The sequence below is a fragment of the Rhinolophus sinicus genome, chromosome 17 (assembly GCF_057876585.1).
Source record: "Rhinolophus sinicus isolate RSI-liver-muscle chromosome 17, RSI-T2T, whole genome shotgun sequence".
NCBI classification, from domain to species: domain Eukaryota; kingdom Metazoa; phylum Chordata; class Mammalia; order Chiroptera; family Rhinolophidae; genus Rhinolophus; species Rhinolophus sinicus.
Window position 1 is genome coordinate 50,293,520 of NC_142517.1, and position 14,088 is coordinate 50,307,607.

The following is a 14,088-nucleotide window of genomic DNA, read 5'->3' on the forward strand; positions in this document are numbered from 1 at the left end:
GCAGGGTATGGCACCAGCCAAAGCTCTCTGAAGGGCGGTGGAGCAGTTCCTGCGTATGAACACAGTTTCAGGAAGACCAGGAGGAGCAGCTGCTGGAGAGCTGGACCCCTGTGGAGGGGTGGGAAGACGTGGACGTTTCCCCAGCCAGCATAGGCCACAGACAGCGAAGGTCATTGCGGCCCTGTGGACTGGGAAGTGCTTGCTGAGGCCCTCACCCCCTTCTTGGGGAGGACTTGGAACCCTCACCCTGTGGGGAGGGCACACATTGTGAGGCTAGTGCACAGCCCTGGCGAATGACCCTGGACTATGGGGAATGGGCTCCATTCCTAATTTAATGGACCGCTTTACTGTTTGCTTAGGAACTTACCACCATGTAGTGGAACCAGTGGATATTTACTATTCTGTCTCGACCGGCCGCCGTCAAGAATATGTAAAAATCCTGGCTTTGCCCAGGAAGTTGGGCTGTGCCCAGAGAGTGGCAGTGCCCTGAGAGCCCTGGCTGAGTCCAGGAATTCTGGCTGTGCCCAGAGAGAGTGGCAGTGCCCTGAGAGCCCTGGCTGTGTCCAGGAATTCTGGCTGTGCACAGAGCGCAGTGTGGCGGAGTGTGGATTGCAGATTCGGTGGTTCCTGCTTCCTGTGTCTCCAACCCAGCTGCCAGTGAGAGTACAGTGGTATGACTTCCCTACCTATGGCACCGTGGGTGTTCCTTTTTGGCCTCACCATGTCCTGCGTTCTTATGTGGGGAGCGGGAGCAGAGACCCTGCATAACTCCCTACATGACGATCATGTTATTCAGCACCTGGATTTGTGCCAAGAATTATAGTGGTTATTTTATATGTTTTCTTATTTAACGTACAATCCTGCCAAGAGGTGTTAATCCCCATTTTATAAATGAGGAAACTAAGAATCGGAGAAGTTTCATAGCTTACCCAGCATAAAAGAGTAACTCATAAAAGAGTAACAGAGTTGAAATTCAGATCTGACTCCAAAGCAACAGATTCTTAATCATTCTCTTCTACCTGAGCTCAGTTCCTTGTACGGCGTAAACGTTTATCACGTTACCTCCCTTAATGCAGCTGCGCTTTACTGAAGGCTTCTTGTGCCATAATTCAAAGAGGGAACTGATGATGGAAATTTCTGGCTGAGATAGGCTACAAACGGAGGAAAATCACTTTATTTCCATGCTTGTGGTAAAAAACACACTTTGGATCTGCTGCCTACTAGAAATATCCAGAGTTGTGCAGATCACAGTTTCACCCACTCACTAGTGGCATGTCTCAACTTCCTGTCCCCAGAACCCATTAATCATTTACAGCATGTTGACAGACATTTTAACCAGGGGTCAAGGTGAACATCCCCAGTTATACAACAAAACGTATAAAAACTTTGTTTAATCAATGGCATGTGCTGTGTGTGTATGTGTTTTAGAAAGTCTGTATCTAATTCTCTGCTGTGGTATACCACAGTGAGGGGTGGTTTTCACATTTTAACACAATGAAGGCATTCGCTGCAGCTCTGCTTTTGTCGCTCTTGATCACGCTGCAGTATTCCTGCGCTTTGAGTCCCACAGATTGCAATGCTACTGGGCCCCTGGCTGGGAAAGCTCTAGATCTGATCAATAAAGGACGTCAGAATGGCTACCTTTTCCAGTTGCTGTGGGTCGCTGATGCCCACTTGGACGAAGTGGTGAGGAATTGCCAATGGCAGAGATGAGGTGGGACACCATGCACCAGGGCAATGTGACTGTCACCCCTAAGACTGCTGCTTCGCACAACCCTTTAGTCAGAGTTTTCTGTTTACTTTCTGCTGCTGCTCGAGACTGCTTTTTTTCTTCTTTTAAACTAATGTTTGTTATTAGTATATCCTTAACTATGAATCAGTCTGTACGTACTTAATAAGCATTGATGCTGAGCCCAATCAAATGCTAAGAACTATAAGAGAAAAATTAGAATAAACTGTGGGCCTTGCCCTCAAGGAAGTAATAACCAGCTCACATGCCCACATAGGCAAACTAATGAAAGGAGATCTGTTAAGACTGGCTGGGAGAAGCCTTCATTTGGGCCCTGAAGAATAAGCAGAATTTGAATAGGAAGATGGCATTCCAGGAGAATTCCAGGCATACCACCTCTGTGTGGTTAGGGAATCACGAAGGTAGGTGTTAGGGAGTAATGAAACATAAGTAGGGGTGTTCCAGAAGTTCTATGTGGGCTTTGGAGTAGCCATCAGGTTGGGAGGGAGATTGTAGCCTTACCTTGAAGCAAAGCAAGTCTACTGTTTCACTTAGATTAGATGCTTATTCGGAGTGGGTCTGAGGGCTTACGGTAGAGATTATGGAGGGAGGCTTCCCTCTCCAGCCTCCTAACATAACCTACTCTTTGATGAAACCACTAAAATGAGGGAGGCCAGACCATGGAGCACCACAGAGGACAAGCAGAGGGATTATACTTGTTAAAGCATTATAGATGGAGGCAGTAGATTGCAGAGAACAAGAGTGCAGGATTTAGGGTTCAGCCAGCAATTTAGTGACCGTTAGTCCAGTTCCAGGCTCTTTGCCACATTGTAGGACCCAGGCTGAGTTGGCACAGAGCTACCTCTGAGTGGTGGTATAAATAATGGGTGGTTGGGGAGGGGGCAGAATGTACCTGGGAGATGGATGCAAGTGACAGGGACAGGAACTAGAAAACCATTTTATGAGTTCAGGAGTGAGGAAATTAGGATCAGATGAGACCGTGGGGTTTAGGGCAATGGATAATGTGTAAGAGAAAGACCATTCGAGGCCTGATGACTCGATAGCAACAGCAAAGGAAGAAATTAAAGTCTATGCCACATTTTTTCAAGCCAAAGACTAAGGTAATAAATAATTAATGGTGCCACTGACAAAAGACAAGGGAAGTAGAGAGAGGGAGCTGGTTTGTAAAGAAGAGAGTGGTTTTAGCTTTAGGCAAGTTGAAATCATGGCAAGATATCCAAGTTCAGGAATCGAGCTGGGTGAGAAGACACAGCTCCACATATAGACTGGAGCTCATGATGTGCCTGTCAGCATTATAATTCTAGGCTTCTATCTTCAACATCTCCACCCAAACCAACACTGCTATTTAGTGATTGCTTCCTAAGGCTCATGGGTAGAAGCAACATAACAACCAGTTAAAAAGAACTTTTGGAAGTAATTCTTTGAAGCTATTTATTCAAATGAATAGATCAAATGACAAAAAGGTAGACATTGACAATGATTTGGAAAGGAGCAGGAATTCTGTTTGAGAAATAAGAGATTGCTTCTATTTAGTCGCTCTCGCATACTGCTCACCTGTTGCTTTCTTGGAATTCCTCAGGAATCTGCCACTGTCTATTATTTAGCCTTAGATGTGAAAGATCTGACTGTCCAGTCCAATCCAGGAAATACTGGGATGACTGTGAGCCAGCTCTTTCTAGACGTCCGTCTGATATAGTAAGTAATCATGCTACCATCTTCCTCTTCTTATCATTCTTGACTTCTGTCTACTCTGCTTACTTAGGGCAGCTGTGTGCCAACACTAACACAGCAAAAGAGTAAGAGCAACTTCCACCTTTTGACTCATAAAGATTATGTTGGCCTTGAGTAATATTCTCTTGAGAGCCGTATCTGGGAACCCAGTGCAAGACGACTCAGTGGGTTGTGGACCCATGGGATAGCATGAGCAGCTGTGAGACCTTGGGCAAATCACCTAAGGTCATTAGACTTTTGTATCCCCAGCTGTAAAATAAGATGACGGGTTTGGAATAGATGGACTCTAAGGTCACTTCTGGACCTGATAGTCTGTGGGTCTAGGAAACCAGAACTTGTAACTGTGTCCTATAAAGACTGGTCCCATTCGCAGGAATAGCCAAAAGGATAAGTTGCAACTATCATGAGGAAGACGGTTTTGCTCTGTGCATTGTACACGGGTACTCAGATCCCAAGTTGTCTGCCACGAGAGAACACAAAAATGAACAAGCACAGGTCTAATATTTCAGTTCCAGAAAATAAGCCATTTGCATACCTAGAAGTTTCAGCAAATTTTCCCCTTGAAAATGTTTGGGATGTGGCCATGATGCATTTAAACAGTTTCTCTCTGGTTATCATGAGGGCTTTCGATGCCTATAGCACCCAACACAGAGAAGCAGATTAAGAAAATATGGGTATTGGGACAGGATTTTTTGAGAGAAAAGATAAATAAATTTTAAATGTATAGTAGAAGTATGTTACATCTTTTTTTTCTTTCTGCATATTCCACCTGAGGAAAGCAGTATGCAATGACAAACTCCTTTTGCTTACAGGTGATTGGACAATGTAAGGTAATAGCTACAACATGTTTGAATGAATCTCAGGATCTTAGAGTGAATGACTTCAACTGCACCACAAGTTCTGGTATGGAAATCTGTTGAAGTGCTACTTATTCTAGTCTAATTTTACTAATTCTCCATCAATACAGAATTCAATCATAACATAATAACTTACGATGTACATGTCAGAAATGGTCCCTGCCCTCACAGACTTGATTAATACTCACTCTCTTGAGAAGACAAGGGAGAAGTTTTCCCCGTTATTGGTGCGCTTTCCTTTAAAGAAATGCAATACACAAAAGTAGAAATCTATGTGAGGTAGCATAGCGTGGTAGTATAGTTGTAGAGAACATGGGCTCTGGGGTCAGATTTGCTTGAGTTTGAATCCCAACCTTATCACTCCTAGTTGAATGGTCTTGAGGGCAAGTTATTTACCCTCTTTTAGCTTTCCTCAGTTGAGGATAGCCTCAAACTATGCTCAGATGAGGATAGTAATAATATTAGCCCTTCCAGTCTTTGTTAGAATTAAATAAGACCGTCTGTGTAGTACACTTGCAAAGTACTTAGCACTCAGTAAGTATTGACGTCCACATCTAAAAGTTATACATTAACGCTACAGTTTACAAAGCAGTTATACGTATGTTATATCATTTAATCTCACAACAAGTCTATGTAGTAAAGGTTATGGTACTCTCTGTTTTAGAGACAAAAGAAGTGAGTTTCAAAGAGGATCAACGACTTGGCCTTAGGATCACAGCCAAATGTAGGGAACATGATCCTATCCCACAAGTATTGACTCTGAAGTCCATGAGCTTTTTATTTACTTTCCAAAAAGAATGATCACATAATCCTTCAGTAATAGCAAATCTCAACATGATTCAATATAGAAGAATTCAACAGCCAAGCATCTCCTTCAGGAGATTACCTTAAAGAAAGATTGAGCTGCATCTTCTCCGTTCTCTGGGCAAAACTTCATGTTGATGATGCCTCTCCCTCCTTGGCAGAGACAGGAAGAGTTCGTTAAAATAGTAACACTTTATGGATGATGGGGAAGCATCGTGAATCCAGTCAGAACAGAGGCTTGAGCATCAGAAGCATCTGCGTTTAGTTTATAGCTCTGCTGCTGAATGCCTGATTTGATCTGGAACACCTATCTTAGCCCCTTCAATCCTCAATTTGCCCATCTGTAAAATGGAAGCTATTGTTATCCTTGCCCCCGTGCTTACATGTATTTAGTCCCAGCATTGACATTGCTGTTTGCAACCCAGTAACCACAGAACTGCCATCTTCTCTCTCCAGTCTCTTCTGCACTGGCCAACACTAAAGACAGCCCCGTACTCTTCGATTTCTTTGAGGACACTGAGCTCTACAGAAAACAGGCAGACAAGGCCCTTGAGAAGTACAAAAGGAAGAGTGATGACTTTGCCTTTTTCAGAGTGGACCAAGTGGAGAGAGTTGTAAGAGTGGTGAGTCTCCATCAACGCCCAGCTACAGTGTGAGGGCCCAGGCTCTAACCGGGCAGGTGCAAAATTCAGCAGCTCTGACTCTCCACAGGCCTCCCTCCACCAGCTGCTTTTTAAATTGAGGCCCCTGTTGCAGCCTCAACAACAGTCAGTAGATACCACAGAACTGTTCTTCTGCAGATTTTCGTATTTTGGAGTTGCAGAGAGTGTGAATATCTAAGAGAAGAGGAAAAACCCAAGCAAAAAGAGGAAAAGACAGAGAGCATATTAGAGTCATTAAAATCATGTGGTCCTAATCTCCTTGTATTATGATGGAAAAGTGAGGGTCAGAGAAACTACCGGTGTTTCCCTGAAAATATGACCTAGCTGGACAATCAGCTCTAATGTGTCTTTTGGAGCAAAAATTAATATACGACCCGGTCTTATTTTACTATAATACTGGGCAATATATAATATAATGTAATATAATAGAATACAATACAATACAACACAATACAATACAATACAATATAATACGGGGTATAATATAATATAATGTAATGTAATATAATATCATATCAGTTATGATATATTAAAATATAATACTGGGTCTTATAGTAATTTTTGCACCAAAAGATGCACTAGAGCTGATTGTCCGGCTAGGTCTTATTTTCGGGGAAACACGGTACCTCACCACACCCAGTGGTATGGCTGGAATTGGTTCCTCCCAGTTCAGCGTCCCAGGTGCCTTCCACCCAGAGTGGTCTTGTCGAGCCGCTAGTTGAGGTTGTCCTGCATTTTGAAAACACAAAGGTAAATAGATTACGGTGCATGCAAGCAAGAGAATGAATACAATGCAACTACTAAAAAGCATGTTTGGACCTATATGCATTGAAACGAGTTTCATGTTGTATTGCTAGGAGAAAAAGCAGGTAACGGAACAATACTTAGACTATGAGCCCCTTTACATTAATTAGATATAGGTGTATATGCACAGCCTATTTAGAAAAAGGAGAGAAGGAAAAATCCATCAAATGGATGGTAGTGATACCTCTGAGAAGGAGAGACGAGGGTACAGAAGGGTGAGTTTTCATACTATGCTTGATTATTTTTGTATTATTTGAAACTTTTCAATGAAATAGTATTCACTTTATCACTTATGTAATACATTTCAAAAGGCAGAGACTGTAAGAAAAATGGCATACATTGGTGATTTTGAATCTTCTTAGTACTTTACTGTATATTAGGATAGTAGGCATCTACTGCCCCCCCCCTTTTTTTAAATGTTCCTGAAACTGCTTTGATCCAATTTGTTCTAGAGAGGAGAGGAAAGAACCAATTACTTTGTGGACTTCTCTGTGAGGAACTGCTCCAGCCACCAATTTCCTAGACACACTAATGTGAGTATACTAGATGTCTGCGAAATATGAGGTGACATTTAGAGACCACTCACTATGTGCCAGGTAACCTGCTAAGTGCATTACACATATGATAGCCTATTACCCCCACCACCATCCTATGAACTAGATGCGATTTTTACCCCTGATTTACACATGAGGAAATTGAGGCACAGAGAAGTTAAGTGAATTGTGAGAATATTATTTCATAAATATACGTGACATAAACCAAAACTTAACACCAAGTTATTTAAACATGGGGATTAAAGACTTAGCTAAACCCGATAACTTGATTGTATCAGGAACCTGCACCCATGGCTGCTTTCATTCACAGCATCTCATTTATTCTTCATTTACTTCTCGATTTGACAAATGGGAAGGTAACTGAGGCTCTGCACAGGAAAGGTTTTGCCCAATGTTCAAACCAAGCTCAGTTTAGAATCCATTTCTATGCTCATCCCAGTGGGATTTTTCTCCAAATCATTTATAAATTGATACTTATGTACCTGGAAGAAGATTTTATTAATGTTTCTCAGTATTTGTATGGTAACTTAGAGTTTACAAAACACCTCCACATATACTGTCTTGTTGGAGCCCTGTGACAACCCCACTGAGGAGAAACAAGTGTCTGCCTCCATTTCCCTGCGACAGAAGAGCCTAGAGACTTAGACACTTACCTAAGGGCACTTAGCTAGAAAGTGTGAGGACACAGGATTTTAATGGTGGCCTTCTGATTTCAAGTCCAGGATTTTTCTGGAGTTTAACAGCGCATTCTCTAGGGCCAGAAGAGAGGTAGCATTCACTAATTCCTTTTCTGGCTGTTCAACATTTCTACCTAAGTAGCTATAGAATCCTGCTTAGTGGCCAGCAGAAAAGACACTTTCCTCCCCCACTCCTATCCCCACAAACCCTTAATTATTTTGGTGTGGGCTAAGCAAACCCAGTGCAGAAACATGGCCGCTGGAAAAGAGTTCAGCGCTCAGTGTTTTACATCATTATTTCATTTAATTAAGTCTTCTCAGGTTTATGGGTAGATAGTATTGTACCCATTTTACAGACAAAGACTGAGTCTCAGGAATTTTATGCAACCTGCCTAAGCTCACAAAACCGGTAAATGATGAAGCCAGGATTAACGTAGACCTGTCTGACTCCAAAACTGTACTCAGTACCTCAATGCTTAACAGTCTTTTCTAAAAAAGAGTTTTTTTCTTGTCCTAGTTTAACTTTCACAGCTGGGTTTAGGGACCTCTGGGGCACAGTGGTGCCAGCCAGTTGAAACCTCTGTGCTTAGGGTAGGGCCAGCAGACAATCACTTTGACAGGGTCCATGCAAACTTTATACTGGTTCCTTCCTTTCCAATACTTCCCTGCAAGGAACAAGTTAAAGTTGTACAAATCCCGTTCTGTACCCCACTTCATTCTCTCTACGCACAGGCAACTCTGGTCTTCAGTGCTGAAGGGTTGGTTAAAGTCAAGGCATCAATGACATATTATTTCTTACCACCACCATGGGAAAGCCCAGTGGTGGTGACCATTCATGGAAGAGAACCACAGCAAATTGGAAAGAAAACCTTTGAAAATTGTACTTTTCTCAAATCTCCTGCTCACGTGCACACATATTTCCATCTTCTTTAAAGGTCTTTGGGTTCTGCAGAGCAGATTTGTCCTATGATGTAGGAACCTCTGACATGGAAAGTGCAAAAGATATTGTCATAAACTGTAAAGTCTTCAACCTTAAGGTGGGTTTCCTAAGCAGGTTTTGTCATGAGTAGGGCCACATTAAGTGATATTTTCACACACATAGTGTATTTTGTTCTATGGCTCTGTGTGTGTGTGTGTGTGTGTGTGTGTGTGAGAGAGAGAGAGAGAGAGAGAGAGAGAGAGACAGAGAGAGAGAGAGAGAGAAAGAGAGAGAGAGACAGAGAGAGAGACAGAGAGAGAGACAGAGAGAGACAGAGAGACAGAGAGACAAGGAGAAATGAGAGAGATGAGATGTGGTGGGCGTGGGGAGAAATACAGAGAATAGTCTCTGGGAAAAGTAGTGCAAATGCTGACATGACACAAAAAGTGTGCAATTTTCCCCAAGAATTGGGAAGGGATAAGATTTGTCAGAAAAGTTAAATCTTGACCGATTTAATCAACCTTTAATTAATTTGAAAATGGCCTTTATAGTCAGGACTCCAGTGCTGAAACTTTATAATTCCTAGTTTTAGTCTTCGGCCTAGAATCTAAGGGGACTAAATTAGCCTTAAATTTATTATATAAAGGTATATATAATAAGACGTAAAACAGCATTTTACAAGAATATGTGTGTGTAAAAACCCTTGTTCTACACACAGATATTCTTCACAGTATCTTTTTGTCAGAAAAAAACAAAAAACTGAAAATAAACTAAACATCCATGTGCCAAACCCCAAAATAGGAGGGAGAGGGTTTGTCACCATGAAAATGGCTACATAGATTTTTCAAAAAATTAAAACCAGAACAAGCAGAGTGAAGAGGTGAGATGCTCGTCCTTTAGGAATAAGAGATCCTTTACTATGGAGCCTCAGAACTCTGTTGAGAATCTAAATTATAAGGCACTAGTTTTACAAATATTGGTCTACTGATGACTATTCTTGTGTAACATAATTTCACCACTTTATGTTGAAATGAGAAAAATGAAAATAGTAAGAAAGCTTTTTGTGATACAACATTTTTCATTTAAAGGACCATCGTTTACTCTGAGATTATCTTTCTGATTCTTGTGTTATCAAAATATTATTCCTATTGTGAAATAATGATGGTGGTAGGTGATAGTTTTGTTTGTATTTTAAATGTCAACTTGGCAAGATTAAAATTTTACAATGCTCTTTTGGTATTCTACTTTTTCAGTTGATTTGTGGAATCTAAAAGTATGAGGGCCGTTAGTCTAAATCAAGTTAAACATCTAACTTCTCCTTTTGTATCCTATGATGGTGTTCACTCTTCTGTGTCCTTCACCAGGAACATAGAAACATCAGTGCTGTACAAGCCCATCTGGACCATCTACCCCACTCTGGTGGGCATGAGCATTCTCCTGCTGGCAAGCCTTCATTTAAGCCCAAGAGATCCAGAGATTACCACCATCCTCACAAGTCACTTCAACTTGGATGCCCACCTCCTCTAGAAGACAAAAGTCACTCAGACAGGCCACAGTTTCAATTAGAAGCTCCTCCAGTGTTGCCCCCTTCAAGATGTCATCCTCCCCATTTTGGCACCAATGGCAACCATACACCCCCCCATAATCACAGTTCCAGTGAGCACCATCCCCATGGACACCATCCTCATGACCATCATCCCCATGGATACCATCCCCATGGACACCATTCCCATGGATTCCGTCCCAATGGACACCGTCCCCATGGACACCATCCTCATGAGCATCATCCCTATGGACACCATCCACATGGACACCGTCCCCATGGACACCATCCCCATGGCCATGATTTCAATGACCATGGACCCTGTGACCCACCACCCTATAGCCAATGTTCCCAAGATCACCATCGCTGGGGCCATGGCCCCCCACCAAGTAACTCAGAAGAAAGAGGTCCAGGTAAAGGACACTTTCCCTTCAAATGGAGACAAATTGGATACATTTACCGACTCCCTCCACTAAAGAAAGGTGAAACCCTTCCTCTTCCCGAAGCCAATTTTCCCATCTTCTCATTGCCAAATCACAACAATCCTCTAAAGCGAGAAATTCAGCCCTTCCCTCAATCAGCCTCTGAATCATGTCCAGGGACGTTCAAGAGTGAGTTTCCACAAGTCTTGAAGTTTTTTGCATATACATTTCCAAAAGACAATCTGAGTTCCTTGAAAAATGAATAATGTTCTGAATTAGAACCATAAATAAAATGTAATCAGTAACAGAATCAAAATTACAATATTTCAACTTTACTTTCATATTCAGGATAGGACAAACTGTGGGTGGGGGAGAAGATGGCATGAGAAGAGCCAAATGGAGAAAGGAAAGATCTAGGTCCCACAAGTCAGAAGTTCATTCCCCACGACCAATAGACCACTTGAGGCAAATCTCTGATCCTCAGAATTTCTTTATTTCCTGGACTTAACTCCTTTAATTCTAGCATCTTTCCTGTATTAGTACTTACGCTGTAGCTGGGCGTACCAAGAAGCTATGTATTATTAGGTAAGGGTTATTGTTACAAAAAGTGATCCAAGTTCTCTCCTACTTCTATTTGTATTCCTCTAAATTTATTTTTGGGAAAAAATAGGTTCTAAATTTAATTATGAAGCAAACAAAGCTTGGGCTACAATTTACAAAGATGTTCACAGGCATGAACCATACATTCAGGTACACCAGAAATATCACTGTATTTTTAAGAACACATTAATTCCTACTTCAGGTTGCCTTCATACTGGGCTAATAGGAAACTTAACCTCAGTCTTTCTTGCAGTTCCTCCTGCTGCTTCCCACACAAAATTGTGCCACAGTGCAAGAGTCTTACATAATGCCAAGTGTTTGGGTGGTGGGCACGAGAAGGAAGTCTGAATCTCCATCACCAATCCACCAGGTCTGAGGGATGTTTACTACCCTGTTCACACCACTCTTTGAGTCTAGTTCATCTGCTACGTCTATATCAAACTGGCGATATAGGAGTCTCCGTAAGACTGCTGATGGACGTGACTGCCAAGAGAGACCATGTAGCTGTTCTCTGCCTGGGGTCTTGCTGCCTTGCAGGCTACATGTCCAGCAAGCAGAGCAAAGGTGTCCTCTGCTTTCAGACACCGAGACCCCTCTGCTCTTCTCATATCACCTCCCAGGATGGGGCTCTCTAGTCTCAGAAATTTGTCTTTATTCATTTTTGGTGCCAGCGGATTCTTTTTCCACATTTGAATCCTCTTTCTTTTCCCTTCTTCCCAAATCAGGCTCCAGCATTTAGACACGAGCTAATAAGACTTTAGATTCTTTCTCTGTGACTTACTGAAGCAGTTTCAGGTGTGTGGTGATGGCAGCAGTAGATTCTGATTGGGAGGGGGGTAAGGAAAATAAGGGTGAAAGAGACTTGGGTAAGTTCTTAGGCTGGGAAGAAAGGGGCCCACAGTGCTGGAGAAGCTGGAGATGGGAGAGGGAGGAGGTGACTGATGGTGTGCGGTCCAGGAGGAGTGGAAAGGAGCACAGGCTGATCACGGCGGGTGTTTCAAGTGAAGACTCTGGAACAGGCCTTGAAGGAAGGTGGTCAAAAGACACAGACTTTCAGTTTTACGATAAGACTAGGGATGTGATGCAAAACATGGTGACTAGTTAACATCGCTGTGTGATATGTAGGGAAATTGTTCAGAGAGTAAGTGGATCCTATGAGTTCTCATCAAAAGGAGAAATTTTTTTTCTTTTATTGCGTCTATGTCACAATTCAGTGTTAACTAAACCTGTGGTAATCCTTTCACAAACTATGTAAATCAAAGCTACATGCTGTACATCTTAAACTGATACAGTGATGTATGTCAATTATTTCTCAATAAAACTGGAAGGAAAATAGGACTTGGCAGTGTATTCAGACCGTAAAATAAATAGAAAAGACTGTGACTTTGGAGGAGGCCGATGTGTGTTGTAATCCCAGCTTCTCATTACCAAACCACAACAATCCTGTAAAGCCAGAAATTCTGGCTATATACAATTTATCGACTAGAAGACCCTAAGAAAGTAATTAAACCTCTTTGTGCCTCATCTTCCTTCTCTAAAAAATGGTGATGGTGGCAGCTCCATTTTCCTTTCCTCCTTGGAGTACAGCTAGATTTCATCTCCTGGAGCCACAAGATAATGCCCAAAACGTTTAATAACCAACAAGGCACAAGCACTGACCAGCCAGAGCAGATACAGAAACCAGTCAGAACGTGGCCTGCCATAAACAAGCGGTGTGGCACCTGCAGAAGTCAGCCCTGCAGAGTCACATTCTGTCATGGAGGGGTGAACACAGGCTTGGCTGCTTTGCTAAAGAGTAGAGAAAGGTGAAATCCAGGAAGACCAAAAAATTACATAGCTCAATAACTTACATTTGAGTCGTGTTTTATAATTTATACTTTCACCAACATTGCCTGAGTTACTGAAAATATTACCTGGAAAACATCGGATTGGAGGTTCTCTATTCATTTCCATTCAATGCATTTATAATGTGCAAACACAGTTTCTGCAGGTGAATAATGGGCTAAGAAACAATCCCTAGTCTAGTCAGCTTACATTGTGCTACAGGTTTAGACAATATACCGTTGATTGCTCCTTTTCTAGATTTTTTTGTCATGTGATAGCTAAAAAGTACGAATGTGTAATGTTTGTTACAGTCAGTAGATTGAGGGACTGGGATTAGAATTCACATCAGCCTCCTCCCAAAACACATTCTTTCCTCTTTATTATACAGCCTGAGTACACTGCCAAGTCCTGCTTCTGAGTCTGCACTTGAAACACCCACCGTGGTCAGCCTCGTCCTCCTTTCCACTCCTGGACTGTGCACCATCAGTCATCTCACCCTCCCATCTCCAGCTTCTCCATCATTGCGGGCCCCTCTTTCTTCCCAGCCTAAGTCTCTTTCATCTTAGTTTTATTTCCTACATCCCCACACCCATACACACACACACACACACACACACACACACAGACAAACACACTAGAATCTACCTTCTGCCATCACTGTGCACTGTAAGTCAGGCTTCAGTAAGTCAGGGATCCTTAACCATCTCACTTTAATATTAGATATAATTTATAGGCTCTAATTACCAGGCTCCACAACTATATTATCTCGTTGACTTCTCAAGAAACCTCATTAAGGCAGTATGTTGTTTCACTTTTGCAGATGAGGAAACTGAGGCTCAGAAAGGCTATATGACCCTGACTTGTTCAGCATCACATAGCAATTAAGTAGCAGAGCTGGATTAGAATCGGCGTTGGACTTACTGCCCAGCTCATGTTCCTGC

The 14,088-nt window shown here is 42.2% G+C and overlaps 1 pseudogene across 1 annotated transcript; it reads left to right on the top strand.

Annotated features, from left to right (window-relative positions):
* Positions 1–1,382: 1,382 nt before the first annotated feature.
* On the top strand, positions 1,383–12,514 carry LOC148754770 (histidine-rich glycoprotein-like; annotated as a pseudogene). The gene is made up of 7 exons (XR_016019599.1): positions 1,383–1,686; positions 3,330–3,445; positions 4,294–4,384; positions 5,599–5,765; positions 7,061–7,141; positions 8,775–8,876; positions 10,123–12,514. The product of XR_016019599.1 is annotated as a histidine-rich glycoprotein-like (transcript).
* The last annotated feature ends 1,574 nt before the right edge of the window (positions 12,515–14,088 follow it).